The following is a 24,393-nucleotide window of genomic DNA, read 5'->3' as shown; positions in this document are numbered from 1 at the left end:
TCTCCTGTCGATAAGAACCACCTGTCCCACTTAATTTGTACCCTTAGTTTAAAGATAAGGCTCCAGACCCGAGATGAGTCTGGCACCCAAAGTTTTATGGCCCTCTAACTAATTGGCTATAACTCAGAATGAGCCCTCTGCAAATCACGTATTGTTTACCTTTACTTTGGCCGACAATGTTGTTTCTCTCCCCTATCTATTCTGGTGACCTTCAAGAGGTTTTCTGCTTAGCAATGCCTATAATTGCCTAGCTCTCTTGCCTAGCTCTCAACAGCAGCACAATTTAAAATAGCCAAGTACTGGAAGCAACCTACGTGCCCATCAGCAAATGAGTGGATCCAAAAACTATGGTACATTTACACAATGGAATTCTACACAGCAGAGAGAAAGAAGGAGCTCCTACCCTTTGCAACAGCATGGATGGAACTAGAGAGCATTATGCTAAGTGAAATAAGCCAGGCAGTGAGGGACAAATACCATATGATCTCACCTTTAACTGGAACATAATGAACAAAAGAAAAAATCAAACAAAATATAGCCAGAGACATTGAAGTTAAGAACAATCTAACAGAGAACCAAGATGGCGGCGTAGGTAGACACACTGCGCCTCCTTGCACAAACAGAACTGACAGAGAATCGAACAGCAAGGGGGACCAACACCAAGGAAATAGAAAATATCCAGACTGGTAGGAGGGGCGGAGACGGGCACCGGGGTGGAGAGGACTTGCGTGGCTGTGGCGGACCGAGACTGGCGGAGTGTGGGATAAATGGCACAGGCAGTCCGAGCAGTAGCAGACCCTGTGGTCCCACATTTGCACAGATAAACCCAGAGGGCCGGACTCAGAGTGGCGGAGAACGGGGCAGGCAGAGCAGTGGGTAGCACCCCGCGGCACCACATTCGCCCACAGATAAACTGGACAAACGGTGGGGAGCGAAGCAGACTGCGTAACCCAAGGCTCCAGCACGGGGGAAATAAAGACTCAAACCTCTGATTGAAGACGCCCGTGGGGGTTGGGGCAGCAGCAGGAGAGACTCCCAGCCTCACAGGAGAGGTTGTTGGAGAGACCCACAGGGTCCTAGAGTGTGCACAAACCCGCCCACTCGGGAACCAGCACCAGAGTGGCCCAGTTTGATTGTGGGTATCGGAGTGAAAGATTGAAAGCTGGAGGAGAGTGAGGTGGGTGCCATTGCTCCCACTCAGCCCCTCCCCCATGTACAGCGTCACAGCGTAGGGACCAGCACAACCCCGCCTCAGTGAACACCTAAAGCTCCGTCCCTTAAAGTAACAGACGCACCAAGAAAAAAAAAAATGGCCCAAATGACAGAACACTTCAAAGCTCCAGAAAAAATACAACTAAGTGACGAAGAGATAGCCAACCTATTGGATGCACAGTTCAAAGCACTGGTTATCAATATGCTCACAGACTTGGTTGAATCTGTTCGAAAAACAGATGAAAAAATGAAGCCTATGCTAAGAGAAACAAAGGAAAATGTACAGGGAACCAATAGTGATGAGAAGGAAACTGGGACTCAAATCAATGGTGTGGACCAGAAGGAAGAAAGAAACATCCAACCAAAAAAGAATGAAGAAACAAGAACTTGGAAAAATGAGGAGAGGCTTAGGAACCTCCAGGACACCTTGAAACGTTCCAACATCCGAATTATAGGGGTGCCAGAAGGAGAAGAGGAAGAACAAAAAATTGAAAACTTATTTGAACAAATAATGAAGGAGAACTTCCCTCATCTGGCAAAGGAAATAGACTTCCAGGAAGTCCAGGAAGCTCAGAGAGTCCCAAAGAAGCTGGACCCAAGGAGGAACACACCAAGGCACATCATAATTACATTACCCAAGATTAAACGCAAGGACCTACATCCAAGATTACTGTATCCAGCAAAGCTATCATTTAGAATGGAAGGGAAGATAAAGTGCTTCTCAGATAAGGTCAAGTTAAAGAAGCTCATCATCACCAAGCCCTTATTATATGAAATGTTAAAGGGAGTTACCTAAGAAAAAGAAGATCAAAAATAGGAACAGGAAAAATGACAGCAAACTCACAGTTATTAACGGCCACACATAAAACAAAAATGAGAGCAAACTAGGCAAACAACTAGAACATGAGGGTTGTCAATAGGGGAGTGGGAGGGGGAGAGGTGGGTAAAGGTACAGAGAATAAGTAGCATAGATGATAGATGGAAAATAGACAGGGGGAGGGTAAAAATAATGTAGGAAATGTAGAAGCCAAAGAACTTTTAAGTATGACCCATGGACATGAACTATAGGGGGGGAATGTGGGAGGGAGGGGTGTGGGCAGGATGGAGTGGGGTGGGGGTGAAATGGGACAACTGTAATAGCATAATCAATAAATATATATTTTTTAAAAGAACAATATAACAATAACCAGAAGGGAGGGGGAGGAGACAATGGGGGGAAGGATTTTCAGGAACTACTATAAAGGACACATGGACAAAACCTGGGGGATGGTGGAAGCAAGGGAGGAAGGTGGGTTTGTCTGGGGTGGTGGGGGGAGTGTTAGGGAGAAAATGCAGACAACTGTAGTTGAACAACAATAAAATAATTTTAAAATAATTTTTGTCTGTTCCATGATTTGCTAGTGACTGTTGTATAGATGGTAAGGAACAATTCATTATTTAACTGTGTACAAAAAGAAAGCCAGAGTGAGCATGTCAGCTCATGACTCAAAGAAGGGACACAATGACTATTCCCAGAGAGCAGCCATCTGCAAAACAAAGTGGAACTTCCCCACCAGGACCCACCAGTGCCTCTTTAGAGTAATGACTGCCAGGATACAGAAGGTACAACAAAGAGAGAATGGATACTTCTCAATTATTCTTTTGGGATTTTCCCACCACTGTGAAAATGGACCAGGGATCTCTCCTGTGGAGGCAACTGCTTTTAGAACTAACATTTGCAAAGACAGGGGTTGGGGGACAAGCTGGGAATTGAATTCTGAGAAATTCCTGAACATGAGGAATGGGTGGGCCTAAGTACTAATTGAATGTGCAGTTGCAGTTGCTCTGATCGAGAACTGAGATCTCTTCTCACCATTTGAGGTGCCATTGTCTATAATCAGGACCCCTGAAAATATGACATAAAATAATCAGCAGAGTGATATTCTTTAACCATTACAAACAATTTCCCTTTAATAATTATGTCAGCTCAGAAGGAAAATAGAGTATTGAAAGGTATATAAATCATAGGAAGGAATTCATATAATTTCTCATTAGAGGAGCAGAAAGTCCCAGAGTGGTGGGAAGCAGCATGTGCTGATTGGTGATGCCGTTCAGCTTGGAAAGTCGCCTGAACTGATAAAGAGTCCTCCATATCTGAGAGCATCGCTGATGCCTTTCACAACCACACTCACCCAGCCTCTGTGTATGTCATGGAATTAGCATGCAGTGTCAGTCTTCAGAAGTCAGTAGTAGGCTGTTTAAAATCTCTTTCTTGATCACTGGAATAAATACGAAATAATATTGAATGTAAAAAATAACTACAGAAAAGGTCCTTATACAAAGTGACTATTTGATAAATAAGTATGAATGACTAGATTTGTCATCAACATCATAAATTTGTCAGTATTTGATTTTGTTTCTAGATGGCTGTATTTTGTTTGAATGTGCTGAAGATTCTAATAAAGGCAGTTACTCCACTGAAGTCTATGATTGTGTGAGGTAAAGCTTATCTCAGAATGTGCCACTTATCTCAGCACCCAGTCAGGTCCATTCTGACAGATGGACACAGGGCACCACGGGGAGTGACCTCAGAGTTAGAATAATACCCACTGTGCAAGGACTAAAGGAAGGTCTGATCTGAGAAGCAGAGGTGGTATACAAAGGGCTCAGCAACAAGTGATGTCTAGACAAGCAGTTGGCAGCAAGATTCAAGACAGAAAAGGGAGTGTACTAAGAGTGAAAAACTCAGGGCAAAATTCCTGTGCCTTACTACCATAACAATGAAAAGCATGCCATAGACTGGAAGGAAAATATGTGAAAAACATATTAATAACATGTGTTTGTGAAATATAGAAAACATTCTTATAATTCAATAAGAAGAAGACAAATAACCAATTTGAAAAAGAAGACACAGAGATGGCATTTAGGTACATGAAATGATGCTCATTAGTCATCAGGGAAATGCAAATTAAAGCCATAAGGAGATACTGTCACCCTCCACTAGAATGGCTAAAATTAAAAAGACTGACCTACAAAGTGCTGTCAAAAATGTGGAGAAACTGAAACTGTCATACACTGCAGGTAGGAATATAAAATGGTAAAAACACTTTGAAAAACAGTTCAGCAATTTCTTACATAGTTAAACATATACCTACCCAACCATATAACCTAGTAGCCATTTGATTCCTAGGGAGATAAATGTAATCATATAACCACACAAAGACTGGTAAACCAATGTTCATAGTATCAATAGCTTTCTTTGTAATAGTTCAAACTAGAAACATTTCAAGTACCCAGCAGTAGATGGATGGGTAGACAACTGTGGTCTGTTCCTGCAGTGGTGTCCTGTACAACAATCAGAAGGGATGGGACATTGCATGAGAAGGTGACAACATGACAACATGGATCAATCACAAAGTAATTATGTCGAGTAAAGAAACAAGGCAAAAAGGAGTAAGACTGTATGATTCACTCATATAAAATTCCAGAAATTAAAACTTATCTATCATGATATAAAGTGGATCAGCAGTTGCATAAAGATGAGGAAGGGATGAGAGAAGGAGAAAAGAAAGGGTTAACAGAGGCAATGGGAAACTTTTGGTGGTTCCTTATCTTGGCTGTGCTGATGGATTCATGAGTGTATATGTATATCAAAATTCATCAAAATTTATACTTGGTACACATGTAGTTTATTGTGCCTCAGTTATAATCAATTTAGCATTTAAAAAAGAAATGACCATGTCTTCAGAGAATTCATTATTAAATTACAGTAAGATCTAAAGTTCTATTGTAAATCAAGTCTCAGTGTATACCCACATGAAATGTGAAATCATAACTCAGACATCGAAAAATAGTGACATTAACCTACTATACCACAGAAAAGAGGAGCATATGTAGTCCATTTACATTTAAATTACTAGTTAAATGAAAAAAGTAATTCCAGACTGCCGGTCAAGATGGAGGTAGACAGACATACTTTGCTTCCTAGAGCAATCACAAGAAGAATCACAACTAACATTAAAACACAAAAATCACTCAGAACAGCCAGAAAATAGAACTGTATGGAAATCTGACAACCAATGATTTAAAGAAGCCAAATTCATCCAGACAGGTAGGAGAGGCAGAGACGGAGAGTTGGGGGCAGAGAAGACATGGTGTGGTATGGCATGGAAGCAGTGGTGGCAGAAAGGGTGCTCCCACATTTGCATGTGGTGGATAAAACTCAGGAGGAATACCTTGGAAATGAGTGATCTCAGCCCCAGGACAGACCATGCAACCCAGCACAGTCCAGTGCCAGGAAGATAAAGCCTCACAACTTCTGGCTGTAAAAATCAGTGGGGATTGGAGCAGTGGAAGAAACTGTCAGTTTCTCAGGAGAGTCCACTTCAAGGGCCCACATGGGCTTAGAACCTACACAAACCCACCCACTCTGGGAATTACCACCAGGGCAATAGCCAGAAGTGTGCCAGTCACATATGCGAAGTGGGTAAAGTGACTGGAAATGGGGCAAGTGCCAAGCAAAACTCCAGAAGCCAGGCAGTGGCATTGTCCCTCCCCAACCCTTACCCTGACACAGAGCCACAAAGCAGTTAAGCAGGTTGCCCTACCCTGGTGTATACCTAAAGCTCTACTACATACAACTCAACAGGTATCTTAAGGCAGGGAGTCAAAGCAGCTGTACCTAATATAAAGAAACAAACACAGGAAGGCTGACAAATTGAGGAGACAAGAAAATATGGTCCAAATGAAAGAACACAACAAAACCCCAGAAAAAGAACTAAACAAAATGAAGATAGCCAACCTATCAGATGCAGAATTCAAAACACTGGTGATCAGGATGCTCAGAGAACTCTTTGAGTATGGCAAAAACATAAGGGAAGAAATGAAAGCTACACTAAGTGAAATGAAGAGAAATCCATAGGGAACCAACAGTGAAGGAAAGTAAGCTGGGATTCAAATCAACGATTTGGAACATAAGGAAGAAATAAACTTTCAACCAAAGCAGAATGAAGAAACAAGAATTCAAAAAAATGAGGACAGTATAAGAAAACTCTGGGATATCTCCAAAAGTGCCACCATCTGAATCACAGGGATGCTAGAAGGAGAAGAGCAAGAAACTGAAAACTTATTTGAAAAAATGATGAAAGGAAGCTTCCCTAATTTGGTGAAAGACATGGACATACAAGTCCAGGAACTACAGAGAGTCCCAAACAAATTGGACCCAAAGAGGACCACATCAAGATACATAATAATTAAAATGCCAAAGGTTAAAGATAAAGAGAGAATCTTAAAAGCAGCAAGAGAAAAACAGAGTTATCTACAAAGGAGTCCCTATAAGACTATCTGCTGATTTCTCAAAAGAAACTTTGTAGGCTAAAGGGACTGGCACAAAGTATTCCAAGTGATGAAAGGCAAGGACCTAAAACCAAAAACACTCTATCCAGCAAAGCTATCATTTAGAACAGAAGGGCAGTTAAAGTGCTTCCCCTACAAGGTAAAGCTAAAGGAATTCATCATCATCAAGCCATTATTATATGAAATGTTAAAGGGGCTCATTTAGGAAAAAGAAGAAGATCAAAACTATGAACATTAAAATGACAACAAAGTCACAATTACCAAAAACTGAATCTAAAAATCAAAAAACAAAAATAAACTAAGCAAATGACTAGAACAGGAACAGAATCAGAGCTACAGAGATCATTTGGAGAGTTATCAGCTGGGAGGGGGAAGTGGGAGAATGGGAGACCAGGTACAGGGATTAAGAAGCATAATGGGAAGGTACAAAATTGTCAGGGATATGTTAAGAATACTATAGGAAATGGAATAGCCAAAGAGCTTAAATAAATGTACCACCCATGGACATGAACTAAGGGGGTGGGATTGCTGGAGGGAAGTGGGGTACCTGGTTGATGGGGACAAAGGGGAAAAAATTGGGACAACTCTAATAGTATAATTGATAAAATATACTTAAAAGAGAAAAAAGTAATTCTCATGGAAAGGAAACAAAAAATACTGGTTGACAACAGCCCAAGAAAATGTTCTGTAATAGGAATACCTAAGTTAAAATTTCACTCTCACCAATTACTAGTCTGAGGGACCTTAATCAATTATGACAACATCTTTGAGCTTAAAGGATTTTTACAAAATGTATAAAATAGCAATACTAAAAATGTATACAACATAGGTGATAGTGAGAATCTAATAAGAAAAAAATGTGAAAGTTTTTATAAAACTAGATAGCATATAAGAATTAACAAATGTATTCTGATTATAATAATTACTACATGCCAGGCAGCATCCTAAGAGCTTCTCATTCATGCAGTCTTTCCAACAGCACCGTGATTTCTCCCATGCTGTGGATGAGTACACAGGGGTTTAGAGAGGTTAGCTAATTTGCCATAGACATATATCTAGTACATTGTATGGCCATGGTTTTTCACACAAGTCTCTCTGACTGCATAACTCTTAGTCATAAGCATTGCATAATACTGCCTTTTCCTATCATTTATGTGTGAAGGGGACCCAAACCTGGTAATACTAGATTCCCCACTGCAGAAGGTTTCCCAAACTCTGCAGAAAGTGTGGTGTCAGTTAGAAAGGAGCTCTGGTATAAAGTGATTTTCAAATTCCCTCCCTGTACATGTAGGTAGGTAGAGACCGCCTACACTGCCAGAATAAAGAATGATGCCATTTTCATGAAAAATAATACTGTGTGCATGTTTATTCCTAAACCCATGGTATCCATTTTCACTATCAAAGGAGTATGCGTGCAGGTGAAAAAGTGGCATCCACTGGGACTCACCTGGATGCTTAGGGAAAGATATGGGAAGCAAGGTTTCCTTTATGGACTCCTGGCTTTATCAGGCACTTTACTGAGGCTTTTCTGTTTCATTAAACCATGCATTTTCCTACCCATTCTTCTGTATCCCTGCTATGTTGAAAACTACTTCACTCCCCTCTTCCACTTCCTACTGTTCTCACATTGACTGCTCATTGATTATTTAATTAAATGCATCTAATATCTTGAACTAGCCAATGAAATAGTTTTGTAAAAATAAAATGGGGAAATGAGAATAAATAGTAGTTTAAAATGACATCCAGCCAACTTTTCTTTTTTAATTTTAATTTTTTATTGTTATTCAATTCAGTTGTGTGCCTTTTCTCCCCATCCCTCCACCCCACCCCAGCTGAAACCCCTCCCTCCACTACCACCACGCTCCCCCTTGATTTTGTCCATGTGTCCTTTATAGTAGTTCCTGTAATCCCCTCTCCTCAATATCCCCTCCCCACCCCCCCGACCACTGTTAGATTGTTCTTAACTTCAATGTCTCTGGTTATATTTTGTTTGCTTTTTTCTTCTATTTATTATGTTCCAGTTAAAGGTGAGATCATATGGTATTTGTCCCTCACTGTCTGGCTTATTTCACTTAGCATAATGCTCTCCAGTTCTATCCGTGCTGTTGCAAAGGGTATAAGCTCCTTTTTTTCTCTGCTGCATAGAATTCCATTGTATAAATATACCATTGTTTTTGGATCCACTCATTTACTGATGGGCACTTAGGTTGCTTCCAGTACTTGGCTATTGTAAATTGTGCTGCTGAACATTTGGGTGCATAGGTTCTTTCGGATTGGTGTTTCAGGGTTCTTCGGGTATAATCCCAGCAGTGGAATTGCTGGGTCAAAGGGCAGTTCCATTTTTAGTTTTCTGCGGAATTGCGTATTGTTTTCCACAGTGGCCTCACCAGTCTGCATTCCCACCAACAGTGCACTAGGGTTTCCTTTTCTCCGCATCCTCTCCAACATTTGTTTGTGGATTTGTTTATGTTGGCCACTCTGACTGGTGTGAAGTGGTTTCTCATTGTGGTTTTAATTTGCATCTCTCTGATGGCTAGTGATGCTGAGCATCTTTTTATATGTCTCTGGGCCCTTTGTATGTATTCCTTGGAGAAGTGTCTGTTCAAGTCCTTTGCCATTTTTTAATTGGGATGTTTGTCTTCCTAGAATGGAGTCGTGTGAGTTCTTTATATATTTTGGAGATCAGGCCCTTGTCTGAGGTATCACTGGCAAACATGTTTTCCCATACTGTGGTTCTCCTTGTAATTTAGTGCTGTTTTCTTTAGCCATGCAGAAGCTTTTTATTTTGATGAGATCCCAATTCTTTATTCTTTCCTTTATGTCCCTAGCTTTAGGGGACATGCCTGTGAGGATGTTGCTGTGTGGAATGTCTGAGATTTTCCTGCCAATGTTTTCCTCAAGGACTTTTATGGTGTTATTATGACATATTTAAGTCTTTTATCCATCTTGAATTTATTTTTGTGTATGGCGTAAGTTGGTGATCGAGTTTCATTTTTTTGCACTGAGCTGTCCAGATCTCCCAACACCATCTGTTGAAGAGGCTGTTTTTGCTCAATTTTATGCTCCTGCCTCCTTTGTCAAATATTAATTGACTGTAAAGACTTGAGTTTATTTCTGGGCTCTCTGTTCTGTTCCATTGGTCTATGTGCCTGTTTTTATGCCAGTACCAGGCTGTTTTGATTACAGTGGTCTTGTAATGCAGTTTGATATCAGGTATTGTGATCCCTCCTGCTTTGTTCTTCTTTCTCAAAATTGTTGCAGCTATTCGGGGTCATTTATGGTTCCATATAAATTTCTGAAATGTTTGTTCTATATCTGTGAAATAGGTCATGGGTACTCAAATAGGGATTGCACTGAATCTATAAATCACTTTGGGTAGTATGGCCATTTTGATGATGTTAATTCTTCCAATCCATGAGCATGGTACATGCTTCCATTGGTTTGTGTCTTCCTTAATATCTTTCTTCAGTGTTGTGCAGTTTTCTGAGTACAGGTCTTTTACCTCCTTGTGTAGGTTTATTCCTAGGTACTTTATTTTTCTTGTTGCTATATCAAATGGGATTTTTTTCCTGATTTCTGTTTCTGTTGTTTCGTTCTTGGTATACAAGAATGCCTTTGATTTCTGAGTATTGACTTTGTATCCAGCTGTTTTGCCAAATTCATTTATTAGGTTGAGTAGTTTTTTAGTGGAGTCTACAGGATTTTCCATGTACACTATCACGTCATTTGCAAACAATGACAGTTTCATTTCCTCCTTTCCAATTTGGGTGCTTTTTATTTCTTTTTCTTGTCTGATTGCTGTGGCTAGGACTTCCAATACTATGTTGAATAGGAGAGGTGAGAGAGGGCATCCTTGTCTTGTTCCTGATCTTAGTGGGAAAGCTCTAAGTTTTTGTCCATTGAGTCTGATGTTGGCTGTAGGTCTCTCATATATGGCCTTTATTATGTTGAGGAATGCTCCCTCTATTCCCACTTTGCTGAGTGTTTTTATCAGAAATGGGTGCTGTATCTCATCAAATGCTTTTTCTGCATCTATTGATATGATCATGTGATTTTTGTCTTTGCTGTTGTTTATGTGGTGTATTATGTTTATTGATTTGTGAATATTGTACCATCCTTGCATCCCTGGGATGAATCCCACTTGATCATGTTGTATAATCTTTTTAATATATTGTTGGATGTGGTTTGCCAATACATTGTTGAGGATTTTAGCATCTATGTTCATCAGTGATATTGGCCTGAAGTTTTCTTTCTTCGTTGTGTCTTTATCTGGTTTTGGGATTAGGATGATGTTGGCTTCATAAAAAGAGTTTGGGAGTCTTCCATCAGTTTGGATTTTTTTGAATAGTCTGTGAAGGATAGGGGTTAGCTCTTCCTTAAATGCGTTGTAGAATTCTCCTGTAAAACCATCTGGTCCAGGGCTTTTGTGTGTTGGGAGTTTTTTGATGACTACTTCAATTTTGTCTGATGTTATTCATCTCTTCAGATTTTCTGCTTCTTCTTCATTCAGTTTTGGAAGATTATATTTTTCTATAAATGTGTCCATTTCACCTAGGTTTTCAAATTTCTTGGCATACAGTTCTTTGTAGTAATTTCTTATAATCCTTTTATTTCTGTGGTATCACTTGTAATCTCTCCTCTTTCATTTCTAATTGTGTTTATTTGGATCCTCTCTCTCTTTTTTTGATGAGCCTATTTAAAGCCTTGTCGATTTTGTTTATCTTTTCAAAGAGCCAGCTCCTGGATTCATTCATCCTTAGAATTGTGCTTTTAGTCTCCATGTCATTTAACTCTGCTCTGATCTTGGTTTTCTCCTTCCTTCTGCTTGCTCTGGGCTGTCTTTGTCGTTGTTCCTCCAGTTCTTGTAGGTGTATAGTTAGGTTGTTTGTTTGAAATGTTCCTATCTTTTTAAGGTAGGCCTGTATTGCTATGAACTTCCCTCTCAGGACTGCCTTTGTTGTGTCCCATAGGTTTTGGGTTGTTGTGAGATCATTTTCATTTGTTTCCAGAAAGCTTTTGATTTCTTCCCTAATCTCATTCTTGACCCATTCATTGTTTAATAGCATGCTATTCAGTCTCCAATTGTTTTGAGTGTTTGGGGTTTTTTCCTTTGGGGTTGGTTTCTAGTTTCAGTCCCTTGTGGTCAGAGAAAATGCTTGATATGATTTCAATTTTCTTGAATTTGTTGAGGCTTGCTTTGTATCCTATCATGTGGTCTATCTTTGAAAATGTTCCTCGTACACGTGAAAAGAATGTGTATTTTTCTTCTTTGGGATGAAAAGCTCTCTCTATATATCAGTTAAGTCCATTTCATCTAGGGTATTGTTAAGTGACACCATATCCTTCTTGATATTTTGTTTGGAAGACCTGTCCATCTTTGACAGTGGGGTGTTAAAGTCCCCTACTATAATTGTGCTGCTGTCAATATCTTTCTTGAAGTCCTCCACGATTTTCTTTATGTGTTTAGGTGCTCCTATGTTAGGACCATATATATTTACAATGTTTGTGTCTTCTTGATGGATTCTTCCTTTGAGTATTATGAAGTGACCTTCTGGGTCTCTCTTTATGGCTCTTCTTTTGAAGTCTATTTTTTCTGATATAAGTATTGCTCCCCCTGCTTTTTTTTTCCTGTCCGTTTGCTTGGAAAATTTGTTTCTAGCCCTTCACTTTCAGTCTGTGTAGGTCTTTTGTCCTGAGGTGGATCTCTTGTAGGCAGCATATGTGTGGGTCATGTTTTCTTATCCATTCAGCTATTCTATGTCTTTTGATTGGAGCATTTAATCCATTTACGTTTAAGGTTATTATCGATAGGTAGTTATTCATTGCTATTTTTTCCTACCTGTGTTCCTCTCTCTCTCTCTCTTTTCCTTCCTTTCCTTAAAGCAGTCCCTTTAGCATCTCTTGCAGAACTGTTTTGGTGGAGGTATATTCCTTCATGCTTCTTTTGTCTCGGAAACTCCTTATTTGGCCTTTTTTTTTTTTTTTTTTTATTGAGAGCCTTGCTGGATAAAGTACTCTTGATTGCAGGCCTCTGGTTCTCATTACTTGGAATATTTTTTGCCATTCTCTTCTGGCTTGGAGTGTTTCCTTTGAAAAGTCAGTTACTAATCTTATTGGGGCTCCCTTGTATGTTACTTCCTGTTTCTCCCTCGCTGCCTTTAAGATCCTCTCTTTGTCTTGGAATTTTGCCATTTTAATTATGATGTGTCTTGCAGTGGGCTTCTTTGGGTTTCTCTTGCTGGGGACTCTCTGTGTTTTCTGGATTTGGGTGACTTTTTTCTCTCCTCAGATTAGGGAAATTTTCCATGATTACTTTTTCAAACAGGTTTTCTATCCCTTGCTCTTCTTCTTCTCCTTCTGGTATTCCTATTATACACATATTGTTACGTTTCATGTTGTCCAGCATTTCCCTTTATCCCTCTTCATTCTTTCTGAGCCTCTTTTCCTTTTCTTGCTCTTTCTGGGTGTTTTTTTCTACTTGGTCTTTCAGTTCGCTGATCCAATCCTCTGCTTCATCAAGTCTGCTTTTGATTCCTTCTACTGTGTTTTTCAATTCAAAAATTGTATTCTTCATTTCCTCTTGGCCCTTGGTGATAGTTTCTATTTCGTTTTTCATGTTAATATAGTTTGCAGTGAGTTCATTGTAGTTTCCCTGTAGTTTCTGGTAGTTCTCTGTGAGCTCAGTGAGCTTCCTGATAACCATTCCTTTGAACTGAGTATCTGATAGTTGACTTGCCTCTTTTTCAGTTAGCATTCTTTCTGAGGCTTCCTCCTTTCCTTTCATTTGGGGATTGTTCCTTTGTCTTCCCATTTTTTGTGAGACTCTTCTTGTTAGCCTCTGCTTCTTAAATTGATCTGTTCTTACTCCTTGGGTTTATGGTATGAACTTCTATGGTAGAATGCCAATGGGATTCAGTGGTGCTGTCTCCTTAATCTACTGTGCTCACTGGTCTTGAGCTGACGTTTATGGGTGTAACACGGTCTAACTCTCGTCTTTTCAGCACTCCAGGTTTTGTTGTCTCACCTGTGGGAAAATTAGAAAGGGGGGGATAAAAAGGAGAAGGGAAGGAGAAAAAAGGGAATAGAAAAGGAAAGGATGGAAGGAAGAAGGAATAAAAAAAGAGAGAAGGACAGAAAGGAAGAAGGAATTCAGGGGGAAAGGAAGAAAGAAAAAAAATAGTCTTCTGCTGGCTTTAAACTGGTCAGGTTAGTTCTGCTGGTCTTCCTGTCTGTGAAACGGGAAGGGGTGGTTGGAAGGATTGGTTTCACTTTTCTCCCTTCCTGAACCACACTCTTTGCTGTTGTTCAGCCTCCAGTCCTGTTCCTCAGGGTCCTTCTGCTCCCCACTAGGCCTTTAGTACACCGGTTGTTCTGTCCTTGAGTTGCACCAGTTAGGGGCAATTCACACTCCCCCTCTTGCTCTTTGTTGTCTTAGATGCTACGGGCTCTCGGTGCTGCTATGGGGTAGTTCAGCCCCCTACTGTGTCGAGTCTTTCCGGGGAATGCAGTCTCCCCTAGCCCTACAGCTCCCCTCTGCTGGGCGTTCCACCTTCCTCCTAGAGAGCCAGTAGGCCCTGCAGGGCTCTGTGCTCAAAACAGGTTCTTGTAGGTGTGGTTGCTCACAGGCAGCCAGGCCGTTGATCAGAGGATCTGCTGATTTGGGCCTGGGGCGCGTGCGTGGCCGGCTAGTCCACCACTTTGTGCCTGAGTCGCGGGCCTGCGGGTCTGCAGCTTTGGTCCGCATCTTTGGGCCTGTGAGTGGGGCTGCTAGCCTCTGCTCCTGGTGCTCACCCACCTGAGGTTTCACGTGTGGGTGCCCCGCTGGGGTTTCAGGTGTGGGCGGCCAGCTGGGGTTTCGGTTGTGGGCCCCCAGTCTGCTAATCTGGATGAGCGCACCCAGGCTTCAGGTGAGCGCTGGGGGTGGTTATCCTGCATTCACAGTCCAGGGGCTGAGGGGGGAGGGGCGCCAGAGGCTGAGGCTGCTGCAGAGAGTTCTCTAACCAGCCACTGAGTGCCTCTATTTTTTTTTTATTTTTGAGAAATTCTTCCTATTTAAGCACCCCTGGTCCAAACAAGCACCTGGCTGCTCACACAGCCCAGCCTGGCTGTCTCCCAAGAATCCTGCAGCAGACCCTGCACCCGGGCCAGGGCTTCAGCTGCCCTGGTCCCTGTGCTGGTCCCAGGGACCTTATTGTCCTTAAGCACTCTTCTTACTGTCAGATCTTTCAATGTCCTCTATCTTTGATCTCTGATCTTCATATATGCCGGAATACCGTTGGCTGTTCACTCTGTTCCTCAGATCAGCTATGTGTTTCACTGGTGCTGAGGGGAAGTGGACTCCTCTCCCACCTATCTCGCCACCATCTTCTTCCAATCCAGCCAACTTTTCATTTCCTCATTACACAGGCAGAAACAGAGAAGCCAATTATAAAAAGATACTCCAAATAAATCATTAAAAGTATCACTTTAACTGTCTCTCCAGTCACCTGTTTAACAATAATACTTATGCTATTAGATGGTCACTTAAATTTTGAGCTTCAAGATGGTTGAACAAGTAAGAGCTACAGAAATTTTTAAAAGGTGAGTAAGCAAACTATATGCTATACTGTGTTAAGTATATTTTATATATATTATATATAACCATATATCCTACATTATGTTTAATATATAACTATATGCCATCTATTACAGATAATTATATTTTATATTACAAATTAATATGTAACATAGAATAAATTGAATTATGTATCAAATGCATGTGTGGTATTTATTTTTACATTTAATCTCAAGAGTAAAACACCATCATAAAGATTCTTACTGAATTTCATTGATTTATTAAAATCACATATCCAACTATATAGTTCCAGAGTGCCTCTCAATTGATGTAATAAAAATTTCTTATTATCATAAAGGAATTGTGTTGTGTATACTGTTCAATACAAATCTTTACTTCACCCTATAAAACAACACTTGATATTTTGCATAATTTTATAGAGGAAAAATTTTTAATGCAAGAATTAGATCTTACCATTTAGGGCAGCCTACCTGCTCCTTCCCTCACTCTGGACCCCATTTCCCATGGGCCCTGTATGTTATGGAACTGCCTCCCTTGGGAAAACAACCAGAGGTCCCAAGGAACACAAGGTGAGGACATTCAGCTTCATCTCTGTGTAGTGTAGGAAGTTGAAACCTGGCTTGATTATTAAAACAAGCCCAATTTTGGCTGTACTTGCTTGAGAATTTTACCTTCAAGGGTGTTCAGTTTTTGGCTTGAGTTAGATTTGAGTTTGGTGTACTTTTAGATATCCAGCATTAAGATGACTGTTTGTGTGTTTGGGGGAATTCCCAGTAGGTGTTCGTGAAAATGGGCCCAGCTCCCACTACTAAAACTGGAAGAGGCAAATGTCCCCTTTCTCTACCTCCTGACCATAAGGTACAAAATGCATGTGGCCTGAGTTCAGCCAATTTTTTCTTTTAATGTTTTAATTGTATTTCTTTCCATTACCATTTAGTCCCCTTACAACCTCCCTCCCACCCCCACAATCACCACTGAAGTCAGTGATCAGAGCAGACAAGCACCAACTCACAGACACAGGGTCACTGGCATGGTTGTGGTGAGGTTCCAGGATGTGATGGAAGTGTTGGGGCAGCAATGGTATCCAGAAGGAGCCCACCCTGCATGTGCCTTGGCCATGGCTCCAGCCACCCAACTGCCCTTGGTTCTTAGTCATTTAGCTCCTGAGACTTTCTACTGATTATAAAAGCTCTCCAACATCATCTAATCAATTCCACTCTGGCTTAAGACAAACAGATTTTGTTCTCTTATACAAAAACAAAAGCCCTGAAAGTATACCATAGATTCATCTTTTTTTCAAATTTGTGTTTTGTTCCAATGCAACATTTGTTTCCATAGTAACATTTATTCTGTATAAAATGAATTGTAACTCAGAGGTTGGGGACAGTATCTGAACTATTAAAAATACTGAATTATGAGTTTTATTCTAAATTCATTATTATTCCTTTTAAATGCAATCAATGATTTAAATTGACCTAGTGCAGTCAAAAATCTATGTACAATTTTTTTCAAGTTTTTTAAAAAATAATTTTATTGTACTTTTTCCATTACCATTTAACCCCCTTAAACCACCCCCTGCAATCACCACACTTGTTTGTGTTCATGAGTCCTTTTTCCTTTTTCCTCGACTCCTCCACCCCCTAACCTCACTTCCCAATAGCCATCAGCCTACTGTCTATCTATGAGTCTATTTCTATTATGCTTCTTAGTTCAGTTTGTTTATTAGATTCCACATATAACTGAAATCATATAGCATTTGTTTTTCTCTGACTGGCTTATTTCACTTAGCATAATGTCTTCCAGGTCCATCCATGCTGTTGTAAAAGGTAAGATTTCCTTCTTTTGTACAGCCATCTAGAATTCCATTGTGTAGATGTCCCATAGTTGTTTTATTCACTCACCAACTCATGGACACTTGGGATGCTTCTATGTCTTGGCAATTGTAAATAGCATTGCAATGAACCTAGGGGTGTTTATGTTCTTTTGAATTAGTGTTTTGGATTTCTTCAGATACATTCCCAGAAGTGAGATCACTAGGTCAAAAGGCAGATCCATTACTTTCTTTTTTTTTGAGATATCTCTGTACTGATTTCCACAGTGGTTGCAATGGTCTGCATTCCCACTAGCAGTGAAAAAGGGTTCCCCTTTCTCCACATCCTTGCCAGCATTTGTTGTTTGTCGATTTATTGATGGTAACCATTCAGACTGGTGTGTGGTAATATCTCATTGTGGTTTTAATTTGCACTTATCTGATGATTAGCAATGTTGAGCATTTTTTCATATATCTATTAGCCATCTGTATGTCCTCTTCAGAGAAGTCTCTATTCAGGTCCTTTGCCCATTTTTTAATTGGATTTTTGGGGATTTTTTTGGCATTGAGTTTTGTAAGTTCTCTATAAATTTTGGATATTAACTCCTTTTCACATATATTGGCAAATATGTCCTCCCATTCTGTGGGTTGTCTTTTTATTTTGTTGATGTTCTCCTTTGCTGTGCAAAACCTTTTTAGTTCGATGTAGACTCATTTGTTTATTTTTTCTTTTGTTTCCCTTACCTGGGAACATATATCACATGAAATATTGCTTCAAGAAATATCTGAGATTTTACTGCCTATGTTTTCTTCTAGGATTTTTATGGTTCTGGGTTTAATATTTAGGTCTTTAATCCATTTTGAGTTTATTCTTGTGTGTGGTGTAAAAAGATGGTCTAATTTCATTTTTCTGCACATACCTGTCCTGTTTTCCCAACACCATTTATTGAATAAACTATTTTTAGCCCATTGTAGGTGTTTGCTTCCTCTGTCAAATAGTAATTGACTATAAAGTTGTGGATTTATTTCTGGGTTCTCTATTCTACTTATTTGTATTTTCTTCAATTTTTTCCTTAAGTATCTTATAATTTTCTGAGTACAAGTCTTTCACATCCTTGGTTGGATTTATTCCTATGTATTTTATTCTTTTTGAAGCAATTGTGAATAGGATTGTTTTCTTAATTTCCCTTTCTATTAGTTCATTATTGACATATAAAAATGCAAGTGATTCCTGGATATTAATTTTATATCTTGAAACTTTGCTGAATCCATTTATCAGTTCCAGAAATTTCTTGGTGCTGGGGTTCTCTATATACAGTATCATGTCACCTGCATATAAAGACAGTTTTACTTCTTCCTTTCCAATTTGGATGCCTTTTATTTCTTCTTCTTGTATGATTGCTATGGCTAGGACTTCCAGTACTAAGATGCATAAGAGAGGTGAAAGCAGACATCCCTGACTTGTTCCCAATCTAAAGGAGAATGCTTGTAGTTGTTGCCCCTTGAGTATGATACTGGCAGTGGGCTTGTAATATATGGCCTTTATTATGTTTAGGTATGTTCCCTCTATTCCCACTTTGCTGAAGGTTTTTATCATAAATGGGTGCTGGATTTTATCAAATGTTCTTGCTACATCTGTTAATATGATCATGTAGTGTTTATCCTTCATTTTGCTTATGTGGTGAGTCACACTTATTGATTTGTGAATGTTGTGCCAACCTTGCATTCCCAGAATAAATCCCACTTGATTGTGGTGTATGATCGTTTTGATGTATTGCTATATTCAGTTTGCTCATATTTTCTTGAAGGTTTTAGCATCTATGTTCATCAGTAATATTGGCCTGTAATTATAGGAGACCATTCTTGGTAGCATGGGTCCAGCTCCCACTCAGAAAGGCCAGTGGAAAGCGAGGTCCAGCACACAGGACCCACACCCATAGATAAATTCTCCTGTGAGGAATCAAGCCTGCATTTTACCTAGGCCACTTTGAGACTTGCTTTTTGCTGAAACTCCCTCACGCTAAATTGAGGCAGCAAATGTTTACTGCATATCTTTAAAGTAACTTCCTAAAATCTATGCTAAACCTTCCAAGGATGAGTGTAACCAGTTTAACCACTTTTCCCTTTACATTTGCAAATATCCTTCCTTTTTGATGTAATTAGCATCATCCTCTCCTTTGTTTTTTGTAACTACCTAAAGCAAACCTGTGCATAGTAAATGAGGACCATCCTCAATGTAATGTGCCCAGAAAGCAATAAAAGCCTGTCAAGGCAAGGCTTGGGTGGTCTCCCCTTGAGAGACTAGCCATGCTGTCCCTTTTCCTTCACAGGACTCTGTAGACTGTGTGAATTTGTCTTGTCTCAGCCACAATGCTATGGACACTGCAGGCCAGTGTCCGCATCATGTAATTTTATTTCTTTGTTGTGCCTTTATCTGGTTTTGGAATTAGAATAATTTTGGCCTTGTAAGCCAGGTCTAATTTGACTCCCCCAAAACTTAACTACTAATAGTCTACTATTAACCAGAATCAATACTGATAATATAAACAGCTAAGTAACACATATTTTGTATGTTCATATGGGTTATATACTACATTCTTACAACAAAGTAAGCATGTGAAAACAAAATATTATTGGAAATCAAAAGGAAGAGAAAATACATTTACTGTACTTATGAAAAAATATCTGTGTATAAGTGGACCGATGTAGTTCAAAACTATGTTGTTCAAGGTTCAACTATATATTAGAAATTTGGTATCTCAAGGAATCATAAATATCCTGTAGCTTATGTTGTGTGTGACCCTAATTCAGTAAACAGAAGTTCAGAGATTGGGATTCATCTGAAAGAAAATCAGTGTAAAATCAGGGGGTCATAAGGCATTCCATTTTTAATTGTTTTAGTTATCTCCATACTGCTTTTCGCAGTGGCTACACCCTTCTGCATTCCCACCAAGAGTGCAAAAGGGTTCCCCTTTTCCCACATCCTTGTTAACACTATTGTTTGTTGATTTATTGATAATAGCCATTCTGACACATGTGTGATGATATCTCATTGTGGCTTTAATTTGCATTTCTCTGATGATTAGTGACATTGAGCATCTTTTCATATGTCTATTGACCATCTTTGTGTACTCTTTGGAGAAGTGTCTATTTAGGTCCTTTGCCCACTTTTAAATTGTATTGTTTTACTTTGGTGTTGAATTTATAAGTTCTTTATAAATTTTGGATATTAACCCCTTGTCAGATGTATCAGCAAATATGTTCTCTCATTCAGTGGGCTTTCTTTTTATTATGTTGACAGTCTCCTTTGCTGTGCAAAAACTTTTTAGTTTGATATAGTTCCATTTGCCTAATTTTCCTTTTGTTTCCCTTGCCTGAGAAGATATATCAGAAAAAATATCGCTACAAGCAATGTCTGAGATTTTATCGTTTATGTTTTCTTCCAGGATTTTTATGGTTTCAAGTCTAACAGTTAACTTTTTCATTGATTTTGAGTTTATTCTTGTGTGTGGTGTAAGAAAGTGGTCTGGTTTCATTTTTCTGCATGCATCCATCCAATTGTACCAATACCATTTATTTAATAGACTACCTTTAGCCCATTGAATGTTTTGGCCTCATTTGTCAAATTTTGATTATAAAGGCATGGGTTTATTTCTGGGCTCTCTATTCTGTTCCTTTGAGTATATGTTTGTTTCAATGCCAGTAGCATGCTGTTTTGATTACTATGGCCTTATAATATAGTTTGGTATCAGGTAGCAGGATTTCTCCAACTTTGTTCTTCTTTCTCAATATCATTGTTGTTGTTTGAGTATTTTGTGGTTCCATATGAATGTTTGGAATATTTTTCCTAGTTCTGTGAAATATGCCATAGGTATCTTAATAAGATTTTTGTTGAATATGTAGATTTTTTTGGATAGTATGGTCATTTTAATGATGCTAATTCTTCCTATCCATGAACACGGTATATGCTTCCACTTATATGTATCACCTTCAGTTTCTTTCTTCAGTGTCATAATTTTCTGAGTACAGGTCTTTTTATAATTTTTGTTAAATTTGTTCCTAGGTATTTTATTCTTTTTGAAGCAATGTGAATTGCATTATGGCCTTAATTTCCTTTTCTGATAGTTTATGATTGGCATATAAAAATGCAACAGATTTCTGGATATTAATTTTTTATTCTGCTATTTTGCTAAATTCATTTATCAGTTCTAGTATTATTTTGGTAGAATATTTAGGGTTCTCTATATACAGTATCCTTTCATCTGCATATAATGACAGTTTTACGTATTCCTTTCCAATCTGGATGACTTTTATTGCTTCTTCTTGAATGATTGTTGTGGCTATGACTCAGCACTATGCTGAATAAAAGTGGTTTGGAATCTAATGAACAAACTGAACTAACAAGCAACAGTGCTATAATTGAGAAGGGGAGTGCGGTTGGTGGAGGTAGAAGAGAGTATAGGAAGAATTAATGGTGATGAAAAAATTAAATTAAATTTTAGAAATGGGCATAAAAAAGAATATGAAGAGACCTATACATAATAAATATTGAAGCTGCAATTTAAAAAAGATAGTCAATGTGATAGAAATCAAGATACTTTCTCCTTTCAAATAATTTTTCTGGGTTCACAAAGGCTTTGATTCCTCTGAGAAAGAGAGGACAAGTAGAGAGGTGCTTGTTTAAAATGCAAATATTCCTGGATCATTGATATAGATATATTACTGAAATAGCAAGGAATTCAATTGCTTTTCATTTGAAAGAAAGAGGTAATGGAATGAAGGGTCAATTTTGAACGAAGATGCTAGAAATATCAAAGAGATAGTCCCAGTCCGAGGGCCCTGCAGAGACAGAATAAGGACCCCGGACACTTGAGGAAAGATGGGAAACTGGGAGGGTAAAAAAGATCTTCCAGTTTTGGGGGTAAGAGTACAAAAAGTCTAATTTGGCCAACTTCTCTTTCACTATTCTGTCCAGGGCCAGCACAGGTGGGCTGGATGTCAGATCAGTTGATGTCATAATTGCTACCCATTTTAAAGTAGTAGAATTTTAATTAATAATAATTTGTTATACCGTAAAAATCCTCATATTTGGTAGTATAATCCATTTTACATTTTAAGAGCTGTTCATTAGATGGGTCTATCCCCTCAAGTATTTCAGATGAGCTTCTTTTAATGTTCAATCTAAATATCATTTCATAATTTTTTAATAGCTTAGATCTTTAAGTTGTGACTCCGGTACACTGGCACTTTGCCTCAAAGAGGACCACATTTACACTCTGTACTGACCAGGAAATACACAGTTGAGATTAGGCTTGTTTTTGTTTATTGCTATTATTGTTATTTTTACATATTCCCCTTATGAATCTGTTTTTCAGAGCAGTTTTCATTTCTCAGCTCTTGCTGAAATTTGCCACAAGCTATCAATATTTCCCCAGCCTTTAAAACACCTGTGTCAGAAAAAGAGGTAAAAACACTCCCCGGACCGACCAAAGCCCACGTGCTGCTGCATCTCTTCATCTAGCCCATATATCCTGACACCATCACCATCATGACCAAGAGAAAGGCTGAAGCGGATGCTAAAGGAGATAAAGCCAAGGTGCAGGACGAACCACAGAGATCGGTCAGCTTATTGGCTAAACCTGTTCCTCCAAAGCCAGAGCCCAAGCCCAAAATGACCCCTGTAAAGAAGGGAGAGAAGGTACCCAATGGAAAAAAAAAAAGGGGGGGGGGAGAGATGCTGGCAAGGATGGGAATAACCCTGCACAAAATGGAGATTCCAAAACAGACAGGCACAGAAAGCTGAAGGTGCTGGCAGTGCCAAGTGAAATGTGGGTATTTTTGATAACTGTGTATTTCTGGTGACTATATAATTTGAAATACTTTTTTACCAAGTTTTATAAAAATGCAGAATTTTGTTTTACCTTTTTAAGCTATGTTGTTAGCACACAGAACACTTCATTGTTGTTTCTGGGAGGAAAGACATATAGTACTAAAAGAATGGCTCCAAAGCTGGACTGACATGGGGAAAAAAAACACCTTTCCCTTCTAGTTTTGAGAGACTTCCCCTTAATTCCTGGGAGGGGAGATCCCCTGAGGTTGACACATATTAGCCACCTTGGAACAAACACCTCATGGTGTAGGAAAACTAAAATTTATTTTTGTGTTTTTTTCTCCCTCTCCACTTTAAACATAGACTTGACTCCATTAAGCCCACAGACCTTTGGTACCTGACCCCCTCAAAATTGGTTCCCAATACATTGGGCCATTGGGATTTTCCAGTGTCACCATTGAGATGGTATCCTTCTAAAGAGCAGCAGTTCCTTTTTATAGATTGTGCATCTACAGACTGATAATTCTGCCATTTTCATTTCATTTTCTGAAAGTCAGGGTCAGCTTGTGAAAAGTTGTTAAACAACATGTCTAATGTGAAATATCAACCCTTACTATAAACTTTCCCTGTTCAGAGCATCAAATAAAGACTTTATTGGGTTTTATAGTGGCTTTCTGATTTTGGTAGTCCATTGAAAAAGGCAGTTTGAAAGTTGTATACTATTAATGATTGTCTGCACACGTCCTGCCTGAAATACCATGATTGTTTATGGAAAGTATCTTTAATAAATCTAGATATAGTTTGGCTTGGGAAAAAAAATAAAACATCTCTGTCATTTGTTCTTTTTCCCTTGACTCACCTATTTTGTTAGAAACAAAAGAGGCTTGAATATTAATGCCTATAAAGCACAGAAATTCAGCAAGAATCCTGATACTATAAACATAAAAAGAAAGTGAACTAGATTTTACAGGGACCCTCTTGCTCCCTAAGGTCAGGCCTTCCTAAGAGTGCTGTAGATGCTCTAGCAGGTCACTATAGGCAACACTCAGCAAGATGACAGCCATGTTCAATATAGAGTCACAATGGAGGGATGCAAAATGTACCAGACCAGAGGCCAGTGGTCAGCCTGGTTACTGCCCAAATATGAGACTCTTAAACTTTCAGTGTTCTTACACATTTCAAAAGGTGTGGCAAAAGTACAGGAGATTGTTTTAATATTTCCCTAAGAAAATATTGCACAGTGCAAAGTAAAAGAGCTATAGCTCCAGCAGGACGGAGTTTGAGCTTCAGACATCCCCCAGCTAAATAGCCTTAGTCAAGATCTAAGTCTCTATTTCTCTGTAAAATGGTGATGATACCAGCATCATGGAGTTTTATGAAGATTAAATGAAATAATATGTGTAAAATGCCTGGCATATTATGGCTGCAAAATAAATGTTAGCTTTTTAACACTTCCAAGAGGGAGTATTAAGAATTAATTTTAAGAATTAATGTTGTGGTTATTAAATTATGCATAAAGTATTAAAATAATATATCTGAAAATTTCCTGTATATTATAAAGAGCAACATTAAATAAAAAGAATTAAGAAAGCTAAAGGACTTCATAAAGCAGGGTATTTTCATTATTAATTA

General features: G+C 38.9%; 1 pseudogene; it reads left to right on the top strand.

Annotated features, from left to right (window-relative positions):
- The first annotated feature begins 22,479 nt into the window (after positions 1-22,479).
- On the top strand, positions 22,480-22,756 carry LOC112317869 (non-histone chromosomal protein HMG-17 pseudogene; annotated as a pseudogene).
- Positions 22,757-24,393: the final 1,637 nt, after the last annotated feature.

The sequence above is a fragment of the Desmodus rotundus genome, chromosome 4 (genome assembly GCF_022682495.2).
Source record: "Desmodus rotundus isolate HL8 chromosome 4, HLdesRot8A.1, whole genome shotgun sequence".
Taxonomy (NCBI): Eukaryota; Metazoa; Chordata; class Mammalia; order Chiroptera; family Phyllostomidae; genus Desmodus; species Desmodus rotundus.
Note: the sequence above shows the minus strand (reverse complement) of the source record. Positions and strands in the feature narration are given on the sequence as shown.